General features: G+C 47.1%; 1 protein-coding gene across 1 annotated transcript in view; it reads right to left on the bottom strand.

Annotated features, from left to right (window-relative positions):
• The window catches only part of MAD1L1 (mitotic arrest deficient 1 like 1), a 491,032-nt gene that overhangs the window by 401,557 nt on the left and 72,519 nt on the right, over positions 1-16,956 (bottom strand). The gene's annotated exons all lie outside the window — the stretch shown is intronic.

Here is a 16,956-nt window from a genome sequence, read left to right as displayed (position 1 = left end):
AGGAACTTCCCTACCAGGAAAAAGGGTACCTGCAGCCGCCGTCTAGACAACCAGCTGACTTGCTCACGGACGCACTTCTAAGCACGTGTCCCACAGCCCTCAGACCAGGCACAGGGCAATGTTGTCCTGACACCTTCAGAGACCCGCTGACGTCAGGGAAGGAGAAAAAGACAGGGCCTTCAGAACAATCCTTGATGCAGATAATCCAGCCCAATTTTAGCAGTGAAATCGGTAAATAAGAACCAACATGAGTAACAGGGAAGGTGACGTGTGACCGAGCCCAGACAGCAAGGAGGCACATGCCCCAAGGATGCCAATTCCTGGGTCACGAGGGCCATTCATTTATTCAGAGGCCTCAGGAACACATGCCCAATGCTGGTCCATGGCCACCCTGGGTGCAGGGACAAGCCCCAGGCCTGAGCTCCAGAAGCCCCCTCCTCACAGACACCACCTCAAAGGCAAACAGTGAGACTCCACTTACATACCAGAAATTACACATGCAACTTCATACTCCTAGGTACAAGAAAGTATGTAAAGCATACCTGTGCATACTTACAGGAAAAAATCTAGGACAAGTCACCCCAAGTTGACACAAGTGGTACCCCCAGGCTGGGGCGGGATTGATGACAGGGATCAAAGGATCTCCAGCTTCATGTGCATCGTGTGACTCTCACAATGAGGATGCACGTGTTATGTATATGAGCCCAAAGAAAAGGTAAGGAAAAACACACAGCATGCTTTCGTCGTTGGGTGCCGTCGCTGTCGTTGGGTGCCGTCGAGTTGATTCTGACTCATAGTGACCCTATATGACAGAGTAGAACTGCTCAACAGGGTTTCCTAGGGGGTAATTTCTGCAGAAGCAAACTGCCAAGTTTTTCTCGCACAGAGCCTCTGGGTGGGTTCAAACCGCCAAACTTTGAGTTAGCAACCAAGCACATAACCACTGCACCACCAGGGCTCCTTTTCACAGCATGGTGGATATGTGGAAAATGCTGGTGGGAACCCTGCCGGGAGCAGAACGGAAACTGGGGCAGAGATGTGGTGCCACTGGTGGACCTCAAGTGCAGGATGAGCTCCAGGAGCCTGGGATAGAGTGGGGCATTTGGAGGAGGAGGAAGAGGAGGGGATGAGTACATGGGGTCTTAAAAGCTTTCAAGCAGCCATCCAAGGCACTACAATTGGTCTCTATTAGCCTGAAGCAACAAAGGAAGAAGGAGAGTCAGGAATAGGAGGAAGATATGGAATGTGTGGCTAATTGCCGCCATGAACAGCTGCCACCTTTGCCATGAGACCAGAAGAACTGGATGGTGCCTGGCTATCATTATTGAACATTTCGAACAAAGATTCTACAGAAGAATCCTGCTCAAAGTGGGAGAAATACAGTTCCAATTCACATGGAATCCAGACTTTCTGGAGCCTGGAAGCTGGATGAACCCTGAAACTATTGCCCGAGATAATCTTTAAACCTTAAACCAAAAATATCCTCTGAAGTCATCTTAAAACCAAACAATAGTTCCGCTTCACTAGTAAAGAATGTCTGCCTTGAGCACTGTGCTCTTTTAAGATCTATCTTTATGGGATCAAATCGACAACAGCAACTCAAAAGATTAGATAGGAAACTCAGGAGGCAGTGAGTTTATGTTAATGGGGAAGCAACAACTCAGAAAAGGAGGGTGAGAATGGCTGCACAACTCGTAGAATGTAATCAATGTCACTGAATCGTATGCGTAGAAACGTGAATTGGTGTACGTTTTGGCTGTGTATATTCTCAACAACAACAAAGATAAATAAATACAACAAATTATTAAAAAGAAAAAAGAAAAAAGCCTGGAATCTGAACCTAATCCTGTGGGCAAGAAAGTCTGAGCTATGCTCCCCACAACCCCGATCTGCTGTTGTGGGCTCCGAGTGGCAGGGCAGGGCGTCCTCTGCAAATCGTCCAGAGCTGCTCAGTCAAGTCGGATGACTCGACCACTGTCGGCCTTCGCCACATCTCAAATCAGACCACAGGCCTGAACTCCAGCTGGCAGACGGAGTGTTGATTCTTCGAAGCTCCTGACCTGCTGGGCGTTGAAGCTACTCAGGATGTTTACCAAGGTGCTCAGGGGATTAGCGGGATGCTTGTAACAAGGAGGAGCGCACCAAGTATCATCACACCCTAAAAATAATGCTGAGTACACATACAGAGAGATCAATCCGTTCCAAAACTTCCACTTCACTAACTAAAGAGTGGGAGGTCTCTGAGGGCCAGTCCCCTGGCTGGAGATGACAGAAGTGACAGTTTCAACCACAGCCCAGGCTGTGCGGCTGCTGCTCACGACTCCGGCTTCAGCTGCGAAGCCTTTCAACTTGAACTGGCGGGTTTTAGAGGGAAAAAAGCCTTTTTGTTCGATCTGCAGCTGAATTTTGACTCAAGCTCAGCTGCATGCAGAGCGGTGGAGGGTTTGCAGGGAGCCAAGCCATTGGTTTATTTCTGCAGTAAAAGCGGCCCCATCCCAGCAGCAGCTATTTTGGGGCTTCTAATAGCAGATGCCACGGCACCCAAGGGCCAGTGTCAATGAGGCTGAGGGACGTGGGATCCCAGGACGCCAATTTTTAAATGAATGGAACAGCAACAACCATGGAACTAATTAGCACAGAGGACTTGCCAGCGCTCATCGGAGGTACTGATTTTCTGAGAATAGAAGCCACTGGCACCTATGGCCACAGCCCAGAACTGCTTAGGACAGGCCTTAGCCACCGAGAGCCCAACTGCAGACAAGATGCAGCCTGGGAGATGGGCCTTTCTGCAGGGCTTGCTTCTAGGAAGAGGTTGCAGGAACTAGAACAGAGAACGTGACACAGCAAACACTTGGTGCTAAAAATCTCAAGGATGAGAGGCCTTCAGGGCTGCAGAACCGTATGCACAACTGGATGTCATGTTAAACCAGGTTTCCATGACAACGTGTATACAGCTATCTGGAGTGGGGGTGGGGAGGTGCACGTTACCAAGGCCTGACTTGAGACAACACCGGAACAGAATCCCCAGGATGTGGGAGGAGGAGGAAGAGGAGGAGGAGGCCACGTTGTCTTGCAGAAGAGTAAAGAATTCCATGTAGCTCAGCAGCCTGAACCCGAGCCAGGTGAGACACGGAGCCACCTCAGAGCTGTACCTGTAGTACCCAGCCCATCTGAGCTGGAGGAAAGGAAAGCAACGGGGTCCCGGGACCAAAGGCGGCAAGCTTCAGGGAATATAACAACGGTCATGTGCTCCGTCCATCATCTGAGCCCAGGGCCACTCCATGACACCTTGGCCACCAAGCAGACAACGACATCCCCACATCTCCTACAGTTGCCCAGTCCCTGGATGGACAGGGAACAAGTCGCTCTTCACCCCAGAAAGGAGCCAGCGACAAACGGCAACCTCAGACACCAGGTGTTCTGTCTTTTTTCTGTCTACTCCCATCCAGACGTCCAAGTACCACAGCAGCAAGCAGCCCTCACCACGATGCCACCCCAGACCACATCAACGGTCATCTTCTCAGAGAAAAGAGGTCCACCTCCCTACCAGGCACACCGACTGACCAATGTAAGACAAGAGAGGCACACAAGGCATATGCTTCTTGAAGTTTCTGCCTCACAAAATCAAGTTAATGTCTGTCAGTGGACTTCACTTTCACCTGAGAAACAGACCGATGCTCTCTATTTCCCCATTCTCCACGTGGCCAACAGTCTCCACGAGGTCAGCTGGCAGGGCTGCACCCAGTCCACATGCAGTCCTCTCTCTATCATCATCTTAAGTCTCCTAGAGCTGCTGTAACAAATACCACAAAATGAGTGGTTTTAGAGAACAGAAATTTATTTTCTCACAGTTTAAGAGGCTGGGAGTCTGAATTCAGGGCACTGGCTCTATGGGAAGGCTCACTCTGTGGGCTTTGGAGGAAGATCTCTTTTCTGTTTCTGTAGACCCAGCATTCCTTGATTCCTTGGCAATGATCTCCATGTGGCGTGTATCTTCCCTCTTCTTCTTGTGTATTTGTTTGTTTCTGTGCCTAATCTGCTCTTTTTATATCTCAAAAGTGATTGGTTTAAAACTCACCCTACAACTGTCACATCAGCATAAGAAAGGAAGCCCTATTTTCAATTGGGATCATATCCACAGGTATAGGGGTTAGGATTCCAGCACATATTTGGGGGGATACGATTCAATCTGTAACAACCACTCTTGACTCCCCCCTCCCCATTGAGCTGTTGCCTCATTTCTCTCATCTCCTTTACCAAAAATACTACATCCATTCCACCGTTCTTCTCCAAACACTCTCCAGTCAGGATGTGGCTCCCAATCTCTCCACCAACACCACTGGTCAGGGTCACCCTGACCTCCACACTGCCCAATCCACTTATCAGGTCCTGGTCCTCCTCTTACCTAAACTCAGCAGAGAACCCCCCAACACCCCCTCTTCATTTATCTCCCAGGACCCTAGTGACCGCTCCTTCTCAATCTCCTGACTGATTCCCCTCGCATCCCCAACAGACCTCAAATTATTGGGGCGCCCCATGTCTCAGCCTCAGACATCCCAACTCATCTCTTCTCCACTCACATTCTCATCCACGATGGTGCTTAAAGCCGTGAGATGTGGTGGTGTTAACTGCACGGCTTTCAGTACGCACTAAACACACTCATGTGACTCTAGCTTCATCTGTCTGCTCAGCATCTCCTCATAGCTGTCTAAGAGGCATCTCAGACATAGCGTGCTCAAAACCAAATGCCTGATCTTCCTCCTCCCCTGAAACCAAGACCTGCCAGTGGGTTAAGAGCTATGGTTGCTAACCAAAAGGCTGGCAGTTTGAATCCACCAGCCCCGCTTAGAAATCCTATAGGGCAGTTCTACTCTGTCCTATAGAATCGCTGAGTCAGAATCAACTCGATGGCAACAGGCTATACATCTACACACATACACGTATACCTGCACATACATTTTCTGCTTGTTGTTGCTGATGTTTCAAAATTATATATGCCATAACAATTACCAAAAGGTCCTTTTTTCTTGTGTACTTTCTTAGTGACATTGTCTACCTTCATCAAGCTGTGTATACTTCACTCTCATTCGGTGTTACCTTTCTAATCACCAAAAATAACAAGTGTCTACTATCTAGAGAATGAATCTCCCTTTCCCTCCACCATCCCTGGTAAACACTAATGAACATTAGTTTCTGTATATTTACTTGTTCGTGTCATTTCATAAAAGTGAGAACATACAATATTTGGTTTTTTGTAATTGACTTAGACTTACTTTGCTCAACATAATGTCCTCCAGGTTCATCCATGTCCCAAGATGTTTTGGGAACTCATTTCTCTTTATTGCTGAGTAGTATTCCATTGTATGTATGTACCACATTTTACTTATCCATTCATTCGCTGATGGGCACTTAGGTTGTTTTCATGTTTTTGCTATTGTGAATCGTGCTGCAATGAACATAGGTGTGCATGTGTCTGTTTGTGTCACTTCTATTAGATCTCTAGGGTTTATACCTAGGAGTGGAATTGCTGGCTCATATGGCAGCTCTATCTCTAGATTTTTGAGGGACCACCATACTGTTTTCTGCAACGGCTGTACCATTTTGCATTTCCACCAGCAATGGATGAGGATTCTAATTTCTCCACATTCCCTCCAACACTAGTTGTTTTTTTTTTTCTTCCTTCACTATCCTAGTGGGAGTGAAATGGTATCTCATTGCAGTTTTGATTTGCGTTTCTCTGTTGGCTAATAGGTTGAACATATTTTCATGTTTTGTGGACATTCTTTAAGTACAGAGCATCAAGCTTTGCTGACGTTATATAAGGAGTGACTTTATGACCCCAAACACCTCACAGGATTGGTTTTCTGGGTTTGAAGGACTAGGACCCCAGTCCCATGGCACAGCTTGGTCAACTGGCATAATATAGTTCACAGAGTTTATGTTCTACATCCTAGTTTGGTTAAGTAGTGTCTGGGGTCTTAAAAGCTTGAGAGCAGTCACCTAAGATACAACTATTGGTCTCGACTCATCCAGAGCAAAAGAGAAAGAAGGAAACCAAAGATTCAAAGCAGAAACTTGTCTACACGAACCATGGCCCCATCTACCCTGAGACCAGAGGAACTAGACGGTGTCCAGCTACCACTAACAACCATTCTGATCAGGGCCACAATAAATGGACTCTGATAGAATGGGAGAAAAATGTGGAACATAACCTCAAACTCCTAAAAAAAAAACAGACTGACTTGACCGGTTGAGACTGGATGACTCCCCGAAACTATTGCCTTGAGATACTCTTCAAACCTGAAACTGAAACTATCCTCCAAGGTCACTTTTTAACTAAATAACAGACTGGCTCACAAAATAATGAATATTTCCTGTGAGTACTATGCTCCTTTAGAAAAAATCACCTATATGAGACCAAACGGTCAACAATTACTTTAAAGCAAAGATGAGAATGTAAGTGGGTAGGGAAACTAGATTAATGGAAATGGAACACCAGAACAGAAATAATTGAGAATGTTCACACATTATGAAGAATGTAACCAATGTCACTGAACAACTTATGTAGAAACTGTTGAATGGAAACCTAAACTGTTATGTGAACCTTCACCGAAAACACAGTAAAATATTAAATATAAAGAATGTCCACAAGAACAGGTGGCACCAATAAGCACAGCCCCTGCACAGTCAGCTGGTCAGAGGTGCCTGCCCCACCCACATCCTGCCCTGTCCACACCCCACCCCACCCACACCCTGCCCCACCTATACTCCACCCCACCCATACCCATACTCCCATTTACACGGTCCCCCCACATACTCTGCCCCTCTATGCCCTGTCTCCTCCTTTCAGCATCCCCGTCCACACTATCTCTGTCTACATCCCACTCCACCCTGCCCACACCCCACCCCATCTATACCCTGTCCTTCCATACCCTGCTCCATCTACACCCTTTCTCTTTCCTCTAGCCCCTATCCACACCCTGTACATCCACTCCGCCCCATCCACACCCTGTCCCCCGCAACACCCTGTCCATCCACACCCTGTGCATCCACATCCCAGCCTGTACAGGCACTCCAGTCTTGGAGCAGCCTCTGCCCACACAGTTGCTCCACAGGCTCTTCTGCCAGGGACTGGCCGCCCACTTCCCGCCTGATCACAGTCCAGATCCCTCTCCACTGTCTACAAGCCAGCAGCTCGGCTTAACTGCTATGTGACTGAATGATGCAGGTCCCCAGACACATGTAAATAAAATGAAGTAATTTCAGATTTACAGTTGCTGCCTCTGCATTCTCTCTCCCAGCTCAGGGAGGATTAAAAGGACTTCAAAGCAGCCTGGGTTCCAATTAAACCACGGTGGCCACCCCAGGGTGCCGGAATATTCCTCTAACAAGATGCACTCTTTGAACTGTGTGAGCTAAAAAAAGCTCTCAGAACCTGTCAAACAAACACCATAATTCTCTCTCCCTGTTCACTCGTGCCTTGGAAAAGTTGATCGCTTTAACCATTCAAAGAGAAGGCTGAGTGACAGCCCCAAACACAACTTCTACAAGGAGTGCAGGAGGGGTGGTGGACAGGGGCGTAGGGTGCGGCCGGCACACGCAGGCCAGGGTCCCAGGGGTGCGGCAGGATGAAGGCCTGAGCCTCTAAGGAGAGGCATGCCCAAGACCAGAACTGAGACCAAAATGTCAACATAAGAGCCCCCAGGTCTGGCAGACCCTCACTGTCTGGCAGGAGCTGTGTTGGGCAGAGAGCTGAGGGGCCTCCACCAGAATCACCCACCAGGCCCCAGCGACACCGATGGTGAGCACCCGCTGGCAGCATTCAACTGCCCATAAGGGAGATGCAAGCATCACACACCTCAGGGGCATACCTACTCCACAAAGCGCTGCTCCAGAACGCCCCAGGGTTGCAGGGGATGGCATGAAGTACACAGGGTGGGCATAACCCCCACTTCACACGTGAGGGAACAGTGGCTGCAGGCTAAAGAGCCCTGGGAAAGGTCCCCACTAGGCCAGAACATGAAAACAATCCCACTGCAGATAGGTTACAGAGTCCCTGGGCGTGCAAACGGTGATCGCGCTTGGCTGCTAGCCAAAAGGCTGGAGGTTCAAGTCCACTCAGAAGTGCCTCAGAAGAAAGGTCTGGTGATCTACTTTGGAAAAACCAGCCACTAAAACCCCTATGAAGCACAGTGCTACTCTGACACACGTGGGGTCGCCATGAGTTGGAACCAACTCCATGGCAACTGGTTTTTTTCATCTTACGTGGACAAGTTGCATCCCAGTAAGATAAAATGAGAGGTAAAGTAAGTGTGCAAACAAGGGTGTGTGAAGTTTTAGGTAAGAGGTGCTCGGTTGAACACAGGCTTGTAAACGGATCTGAAAAGTCAAATGCAATGCTGCCTCATCCCCATTTCCACCGTAGCGTTGGAGGCGCTAGACTGCCGGTTCTGCCTGTTCCTCTGGACCAGGACTTGTGTGGGACCACGAAAAGGTTCAGCCCTTTGACTCTGGCTTCTGAAAACAACCTGAGCAATCAAGATGGTTTGTTTGCCAAAATAGGTGGGCAATTAGGGGGCCACAAAGGCACCACACCTGGGAACTAACCTCAGGAAGGGAGGGGGTGCCTAATGCAGTCATGCATATTCACTGATTGCATTATCATAATTACACATTAAGGCCCAGTGACTAGGGGACTCTGGTTCTTGGAGTGCTCTCTTTGGGGCCTCCTGGACCTGTGAGAACATCCACAAGCAGGAGAGGGAGCAGCATGCCCCTGGGGATGATGGAGGCCCTGTGCCAAGACCTCTCCCAGATCTTGCCTGATGCATCTCTACGCTTGTATCCTTTCTAATTATAATAAATAGGTAACTGTAAGTATAGGTGTTATGGATTGAATTATGTCCCCCAAAAATATGTGTTGTTAATCCTAATCTCTATGCCTGTGGTTATAATCCCATTTGGCAACGGGTTGTCTTTGTTATGGCATGATTACTGTAGGGTATATTTTGAGTCAATCTCTTTTCAGATATAAAAGAGATTAAACAAGCCAGAAGAGCAGAGATGGGGGAAGATAGTTGCCAAGACACATGGAGATCTCCAAGAAACCAGAAGGCAGAAGCTAAAGAGACAAGGACCTTCCTCCAGAGCCGACATAGAGAGAAAGCCTTCCCCTTGAGCTAGAGCTCTGAATTCAGACTTCTAGCTTTCTAAACTGTGAGAAAATAAATTTGTTTGTTAAATCCACCCACTTGTGGTATTTCTGTTATAGCAGCGCTAGATAACTAAGACAATAGGTAACCACAAAAAAGAAAAAAATCTGTCGCCATGGAGTCCTTTCCGAATCATATTGACCCTGTAGGACAGAGTAGAACTGCCCCACAGGGTTTCCAAGGCTGCAGTCTTTACTGAAGCAGACTGCCACATCTTTCTCATGTGGAGCAGCAGTTGAGTTCGAATGGCCTACCTTTCAGTTAGCAACCAAGTGCTGTAACCACTGAGCCACCAGGGCTCCTTTTCAGTATAGGTAGCAGACTCCGTGACTTTTGTGAGGTGTTACAGAGAACTAATGAACCCACAAGGGCAATGAGCCAGCAAGGGCTGGCAGTACAGAGTAGATTTGTGGAGACTCAGCTCTGGGTGGCTGGCTGATAGAAAAAGGCTGCACAGGAGGTCAATGAAGAGGGACACAGTGCTTCTAGTTTATAACCTAACCTAACCCCAAGAGACTAGAGAGAGAGAAGTGGGAGGAAGAGGGGAGAGGGAAGGCAGCTGGTCTGAGGTACAGGGTGCTGTGCAGACATCTAAGCCTATGGCTGCTCCCAGACAACCTGGCTTCAAGTGGCCAGGGATATTTTCACCCGGGTCAGGATAACTGGGGATGAGGTCTGATCTAACTCTGGGTGGTTAGGATCAGAGAGAAGAAGTGACTCAGATGTGGCTGGCAACAAGGAGCAGAGATGTGGGAGTATGAAGCCTGGGTCCACTGCTAGCTGGGAATCGGACTCATACTGATCCTTGCCATGCAGTTAGTGATAAAGGTGGAGTTGCTCATCTTGCCCCTTTTATAGTGTCACAGTTTGTAGGGACAGCAGCACGGTCCTCGGGACTCGCAAGCGTCCGACTTGAGGATTTTCTGCCAGTCTTAAGGGAAGACAAACTGAAAGGCACTGAGGCAACTGGCTGTCCACTGAGACCTCTTTTACAAATTAGAAAAACTCTCCTCTAATAAATTTAGTGCTCTCCTCCTCTCTCCCCCATGCACCTGCCCTGACCACATGGAAGGCCTTTCTGTGGAGCAGCAGTCAAGTACAGAGAACAGAACAGTGAATTAAAAATCAAGGAACCTGGCTTCTAGGAAAACAATCAAAGACAAGGTACAAACAAAGGATTGAGCACATACAGAAATTCCTAGAAGGGAGCCATCATCAGTGCAAGGCTGTCTCTGAACTTGCTGAGCAGTCAAGAAAGGGGAAAGGCTTCAGAACTTTTGGGAAGCAACAGTCGAGTGGTTGGAGAGCTGGTCTGGGATCCCCGGCGGGTCCCAGGTTGTTGTGTGGCCCTGGGCAGGTTACTTGACCTTTCTAAGCATCTGTCAATGAGGGGAAGGGATCGGGAACTGGGGGTCCCACCCCAATGTATGGTTCTGTTTCCAAAAGCAAAGCTCCCCTAGGAATCTAACTCTGTGATTATGTGAAGGTGTGCAGTGAGGTGCCAGGCAGAGAATGCAGTTAGCACAAAGGCCTTGGGGCAGGAACATCTAAGGTGAGTTTAGGAGAATCAAGGACTGCAGGCCCGATGGAGACGGGAGGTGGAAGAGAGACGTGCGTGCAAGCCAGGACACGTGGGCCATAGAGGCCATGCAAAGGACTGGGTTTCATTTTACATGTGACAACAAGCTGCAGGAAGGCTTAAGCAGGACAAAGACATGGCCGGATCTGTTGATTTATCTTAAGGATGTGTTTAAAAAAGGATGTGTACCAAATGTTTCCACCACCACCCCCCAATCTGTCAATGCATCGTACTATGGTGGCTTGTATGTTGCTGTGATGCTGGAAGCAATGCCACCAGTATTTCAAATACCAGCAGGGTCACCCACAGGGAGAAAGATTCAGCAGAGCTTCCATGTTAAGACAGATTAGGAAGAAAGGCCTGGTGATCTACTTCCAAAGATTAGCCAATGAAAACCCTATGGATCACAACCGTACATTGTCCTACTCGCTTGCTTTGGACACATCATCAGGAGGGATCAATCACTGGAGGAGGACATCATGTTTGGTGAAGCAGAGGGCCAGTGAGGGCGAGGGAGACCCTTGGTGAGATGGATTGGCACAACAGCTGGTGATTGTGGGGATGACACAGGACCAGCAATGTTTTGTTCTGCTGTACGAGGGGCCTCCACAAGTCAGAGTCAACTTGACAGCAACTAACAACACCACTACCAAATGTTTCCCTAGTATTGTTTATTACAGGGCAAGCTAGAAAAAACCTAAATACCTGGCCACAGGAAAATGGTTAAATTACTGAATATCTGTACAATAGACAATCATGTGGCCATTAAGAAGGATTCTATGTAAGTATATGAAAGAAAATAGACTCAAGATACAGGAAGTAAAAAAGCAGATTATAAACCCATATGTATAATATGATAGCATTTTTTAAAAACACGTGTACAGAGACATAGAAAAATCTAGAAAGATAAGCAGGAATCTCTTATGAGCAGTGACCTCTCAGTGGCAGGATTACATGAGATTAGTTTTCTCCTTTTTATTTATCTGTATTTTGCTGCTTTTCAAAGAACAGTACTTGTCAAATAAGATTAAGAAAAAAAGTCCTACAGCCACCCTGCTCAACTCTCTTATGTTAAGAAAAAAGAATACTTAGGTACGTAAATTGTTATTTGTATGAAAAAATAAATCTCTTCTCCAGTCCAACAAGGCAAAAAGGAAAAAGCTTAAAGGGATGCCCACGTGAGCAAAGGGACCACCTTATATGCCTGTGGTCCTTGTGCAATGACACAGGTGCCGTGGTACAGTGATGATCAAGACCACAGTGGCCCCACCTGCATCGAGTCAGCAGAACAGCCAAGAAGACAGACAAGGAGCAAGTGGTAAAAGTGCCGTGATGGGGAGGCACAAAGGGCCATGGGGCACTCCCAGAACCACCTAACAGTGTGACATGGAGGGGGTCATGGAGGGCTTCCTGAAAGAAGACAGGCTTAGATAAAATCTAAATGACAAGTAAGTGTCTTCTACAGGTTAAATTCCTAGAGCTGCTATTGCTGAGTCAAAGGATTGATATTTGAAATTTTAAAAGTCAATACTCGTCTGTCAGTGTGTCATACTATGGTGGCCTGCATGTTGCTGTGATGCTGGAAGCTATGCCAACAGGGTCACCCATGGTGGACAGGTTTCAGTGGAGCTTCCAGACTAAGACAGACAAATTAGGAAGAAAAGCCTGGTGATCTGCTTCTGAAAATCAGCCAACAAAAACCCGATGGATCACAACAGAACACTGTCCAATAACAGTGCTGGAAGATGAGCCCCCTAGGTTGGAAGGCACTCAAAATACACAGTAACCACAACAATGGACACGAGCATACCAATGATCATGAAGATGGTGCAGGACCAGGTAGCATTTCATTCTGTTGTGCATGGGGGTCACCATGAGTTGGAGCTGACTCAACGGCAACCAACGACAACAAGGGAGGAAAAGAAGGTGCAGTGGTGCCTTGGGGATTCATGTCCTCAGGAAGTCCCTCCACACTGATCCTGGCTTTGGTCAAGGCTAATGCTATCATTATGACCAGCACTTCACATCAGGGCATCCTCATGGGACCCAGCACCATATAAAGGAGCTCATTCAGCCACATGGAGAGACCATGAAGAAAGGGAGTGCCAAGGTGCCACACGTGTGAGTGATGTCATCTCGGACGTCCCAGCCCCTACCACCACCTGACCGCAACTGCCAGATGAGCCCCAGCCAACACACAGAATCGTGAAAATAAACCACTGTTTGAAGTCACTAAGTTCTAGAGCAGCTAGCAATGCAGGAATGGGCAACTGACACTGGGGGCAGGTGAGCGGGGAAATGTGCAAGGGTCACACACCGAAGGGAGAGAAAGCACAGGGGAAAAGAGGTTCACTGTGTCTGGGCGTGGAGCACAAGGGGAGGTGATGGAGACCCGGCTGGAGGGAAGCAGGCATGGTGGGGGGCAGTGAGCTGTGGTCGAGGGCACCTGGCAGGTTACAGTAAAAAAGGAAGACTTTAGTGCAAGAGCCTCAGGGACCAAGGGGCAGCTGCAGTAAGAGTTACATGTCCATAGCTTCAGTGTAGAGATCCCTCCGAGTGCTGCAGAGAAGAATGGTATGAGAGGGACAGAAGTGGAGGCAGGGCTTGTGAAAAGGCCACTGCCACATAAAAGCATTTAAAGGTGGTGTCATGGCAGCGATCACGGGGTGGTGGGGATAGAGTGACCTAAGAAATGTGAGGGATGAAGTCACAGGCTGGGAGGGGAAGGAGGTGGGGAATCAGCGGAGAGATGGGGTGTTGCTGCTAGAGATAGGGACAGGGGAGACACAGCTGCTCCCAGCTCCTGAGAGGCAGAAGCACGGGGGTGGCCCTGGTTGGTACAGGGATCAAATACAAAGCAATTCCCTTTTTTCAACGTTTTGAGCAGCTCAGTTAGACTGCAGGTAACTTGGAAAGCCAGACAGAGTTTAATATCGCCTCAAAAGGACCCAATTGTCCTTGCTACTACACTTCTGGTGGCTCCTGCTAAAGAATGGGATAGAAAAGAGAATCAGGCAGAAAATTCTGAGAACCTCAATTTTCAAATGAAGAGAAGCAACAGCAGCAGCAGCTACTAAGAAGTACTGAGCAGCACGCTAAATGCTGATGAGGTCATACTGCTATCATCCTTACTTTAAAGATAACAGCATCGATGACCGATACAGCCAAGCAATCTGCCTACAGTCACAGGTCACACAGCTAAAAGACGTAGAATCGGGAAGCAAACCCAGACTCCTAACCAGCAAGCTAGAAAGCCATTCTTCGGTGTCAGAACCAAAGTCTGTGCCTGCACTCATGCAAACACATGCACACATCTGCATGCATGCACATGCATACATCTTGCACAGACACTAACTTTATCACCTGGAAAAGTGTCTCGTGATTTACAGAAGAGAAACATTCTCATAATTTCGTCATTTAAAAAAAAAGAAAATAGTACTGGAGATAGAGTTGGAAGATATCCCTACTAAAATCCAGGCTCGGCTCCTATGTCCCTTTCTGAGCCTCTAGTAAAGGTGCATCATTTCCCAACAGGCTGTGGGTGGGAGAGTAAGATCGGGTGGCACAGAACCAGGCCCGCAGAAGGTGTAATAAATGCACTAGATCTGAACTATGGTTCTGTAGGATATGCTAACAAGCTAATTACATGTGGAGACGAGGTCTGCTATGAAAAGCAGATATAATAAAACACCTTCTGGCGCATAGGTTCCTGCACCAAACCAAAACCAAATCAACTGCTGTCAAGTCAATCCCAACTCATAACGACCCTACAGGACAGAGTAGAACTGCCCCATACGGTTTCCAAGGAGCAGCTGGTGGATTTGAACTGCCAACCTTTTGGTTAGCAGCCAAGCTCTGAACCACAACCCAGTCTTTTTCAAACCAAAATTAGAATTCCTCCTGCAGAGGGCCTCTTCCTACAAATGAAAGTGGAACTCCAAGCTATAAGAAAAGAGATGAAAGGAGACTGGTTTGGTTTACCAGGAGGTAGCCCACCATTCTCCTCACCCCAGACACTTGCAGGGTACAGGGTCTAGGAAACCTTTAGGGCCTGAAACAAAACCATTGACTCCCAAATTCCATCATCAGGACTCACATCTAACAGGACAGTACTTTGCTGTTCACAAAGCACCATCATCGCGTGGGGCCTCATGACAGTTCTTGAGCAGGAAAGACAGGTGATGTTACAGCCACTTCACAGATGAAAACACTGAGTCGCCAGGATACCATGTGAACTAACACCTGCTAAAGTAGTATCCTACTTCCCCATTGTGAAGACTTCTCTTACCTTTCCTACCCCAGGTGTCACCTCCTCTTCCCATGTTCTCCCACAAACAGTTCCCAAAAACCAGTCAGCCTGCTAAGCCTTGTGGGGTAACAAGGGCTGGAAGAGACCAGGAAGAGTATGTGACTCAGGCCCTGAAGGCCCCAGGGTGATGAAAAGAACTCTGTCCTCTTCTCCTTGTAGGAGGTCGTGGCTGGGGGGAGATCAGCCACACACTGTTGGGCACTCAGGGGCACAGACAGCAGGTGCTTTCAACCTTCCCTGACCATATAGCCTCAGTGAAGACCCTCGTCCCTGTAACCAGAGTGTCCTCTTTCATGGACTACTCCTTTTTGTTGTTTGTTTTTTTAATAAAACGCATCCTCTACTCAGGGGACATCTAGCTTAACTGGTATAACATAGTTTATAAAGAAAATGTCCTACATTCTACTTTGGTTAGTAGCATCTGGGGTGTTAAAAGCCTGTGAGATACTACACTGTCCCACCTTATCTGGAGCAAGGGAGAATGAAGAAAACCAAAGACACAAGGGAAAGATTAGTCTAAAGGACTAACGGACCACAACTACCACACCTCCACCAGACTGACATTAGCACAACTAGACAGTGTCTGGCTACCACCACCATTTACTCTGACAGGGATCACAATAGAGAGTCCCAGACAGAGCTGGAGCAAAATGTAGAAAAAAGTTCTAACTCACAAAAAAAGACCAGACTTACTGGTCTGACACAGACTGAAGAAACCCCGAGAGTATGGCCCACGGACACACTTTTAACTCAGTACTGAAGTCACTCCTGAGGTTCACCCTTCAGCCAAAGATTAGACAGGCCCATAAAACTAACAATAATACACGTAGTTCAACCATGTGTTTGAGACTAAATGGGCATACCAGCCCAGGGACAAGGAAAAGAAGGCAGGAGGGGACAGAAAAGCTGGACGAATGGAAATGGGGAACCCAAGGTAGAGAAGGGGAGAATGTTGACACATCATGGGGTTGGAAACCAATGTCACAAAACAATATGAGTATTAATTATTTGATGAGAAACTAATTTGCTTTGTAAACCTTCACCTAAAGCACAATTGAAAAAAAAAATGCATCCTCTAGCTGTGAGAAACAATATGAGGGCAATAATTTTTTTAGGACTTTGCAAATCTGAAAGTATCTTTATTCAGCTCTCCCATTTGATTGTCAGTTTGACTGGGTATAGAATTCTAGGTTGAAAATTAGTTTCCTTCACTCTTGAAGGCACTGCTCCACTGCCTCCTACTTTCCAAAGTTGTTCAGAAGTCGGAAGCATGAGGAAACTTTTCAGGTGACTAGTATGCTCACTATCTTGACTGTGGCAGTGGTTTCACAGGTGTAGCTGTATGTTAAAACTTATTGGACTCAACACTTCGAATGTGTACATATGTCAATTTTATCTCAATTTTTAAAAACAGCTATTATAAGAAGACTCAAAGATAAAAGGGAAAATATCAACAAAATGAAGAGAAACATTGAAGATATACAAAAGATCAAAATGGAATTATTAGGAATAAAAAATATAACATCTTTAATGAAAACTACCTGGGATATAATTAACAACAGATTAGACACTGCAGAAGAGAGATCATAGAATGTTTAAACACAGAGATACATATTACCAAAAATGAAGCACAGAATGAGAAAAGACAGAAAAGATAGCTACTGTAACCTGTGGGACAATATGACATACTCTGACATATGTGTACATAAAATTATATGTACTCAGTAACCCAGAAGGCAAGGAGAGGGTGTCATGGTTTGAATTATGTCCCCCCAAAAATGTGTGTATCAATTTAGCTGGGCCATGATTCCCAGAATTGTGTGGTCGGCCTCCATTTTGTGATTGTAATTTTATGT

Source organism: Trichechus manatus, unplaced genomic scaffold (genome assembly GCF_000243295.1).
Source record: "Trichechus manatus latirostris isolate Lorelei unplaced genomic scaffold, TriManLat1.0 scaffold00151, whole genome shotgun sequence".
Taxonomy (NCBI): domain Eukaryota; kingdom Metazoa; phylum Chordata; class Mammalia; order Sirenia; family Trichechidae; genus Trichechus; species Trichechus manatus.
Note: the sequence above shows the minus strand (reverse complement) of the source record. Positions and strands in the feature narration are given on the sequence as shown.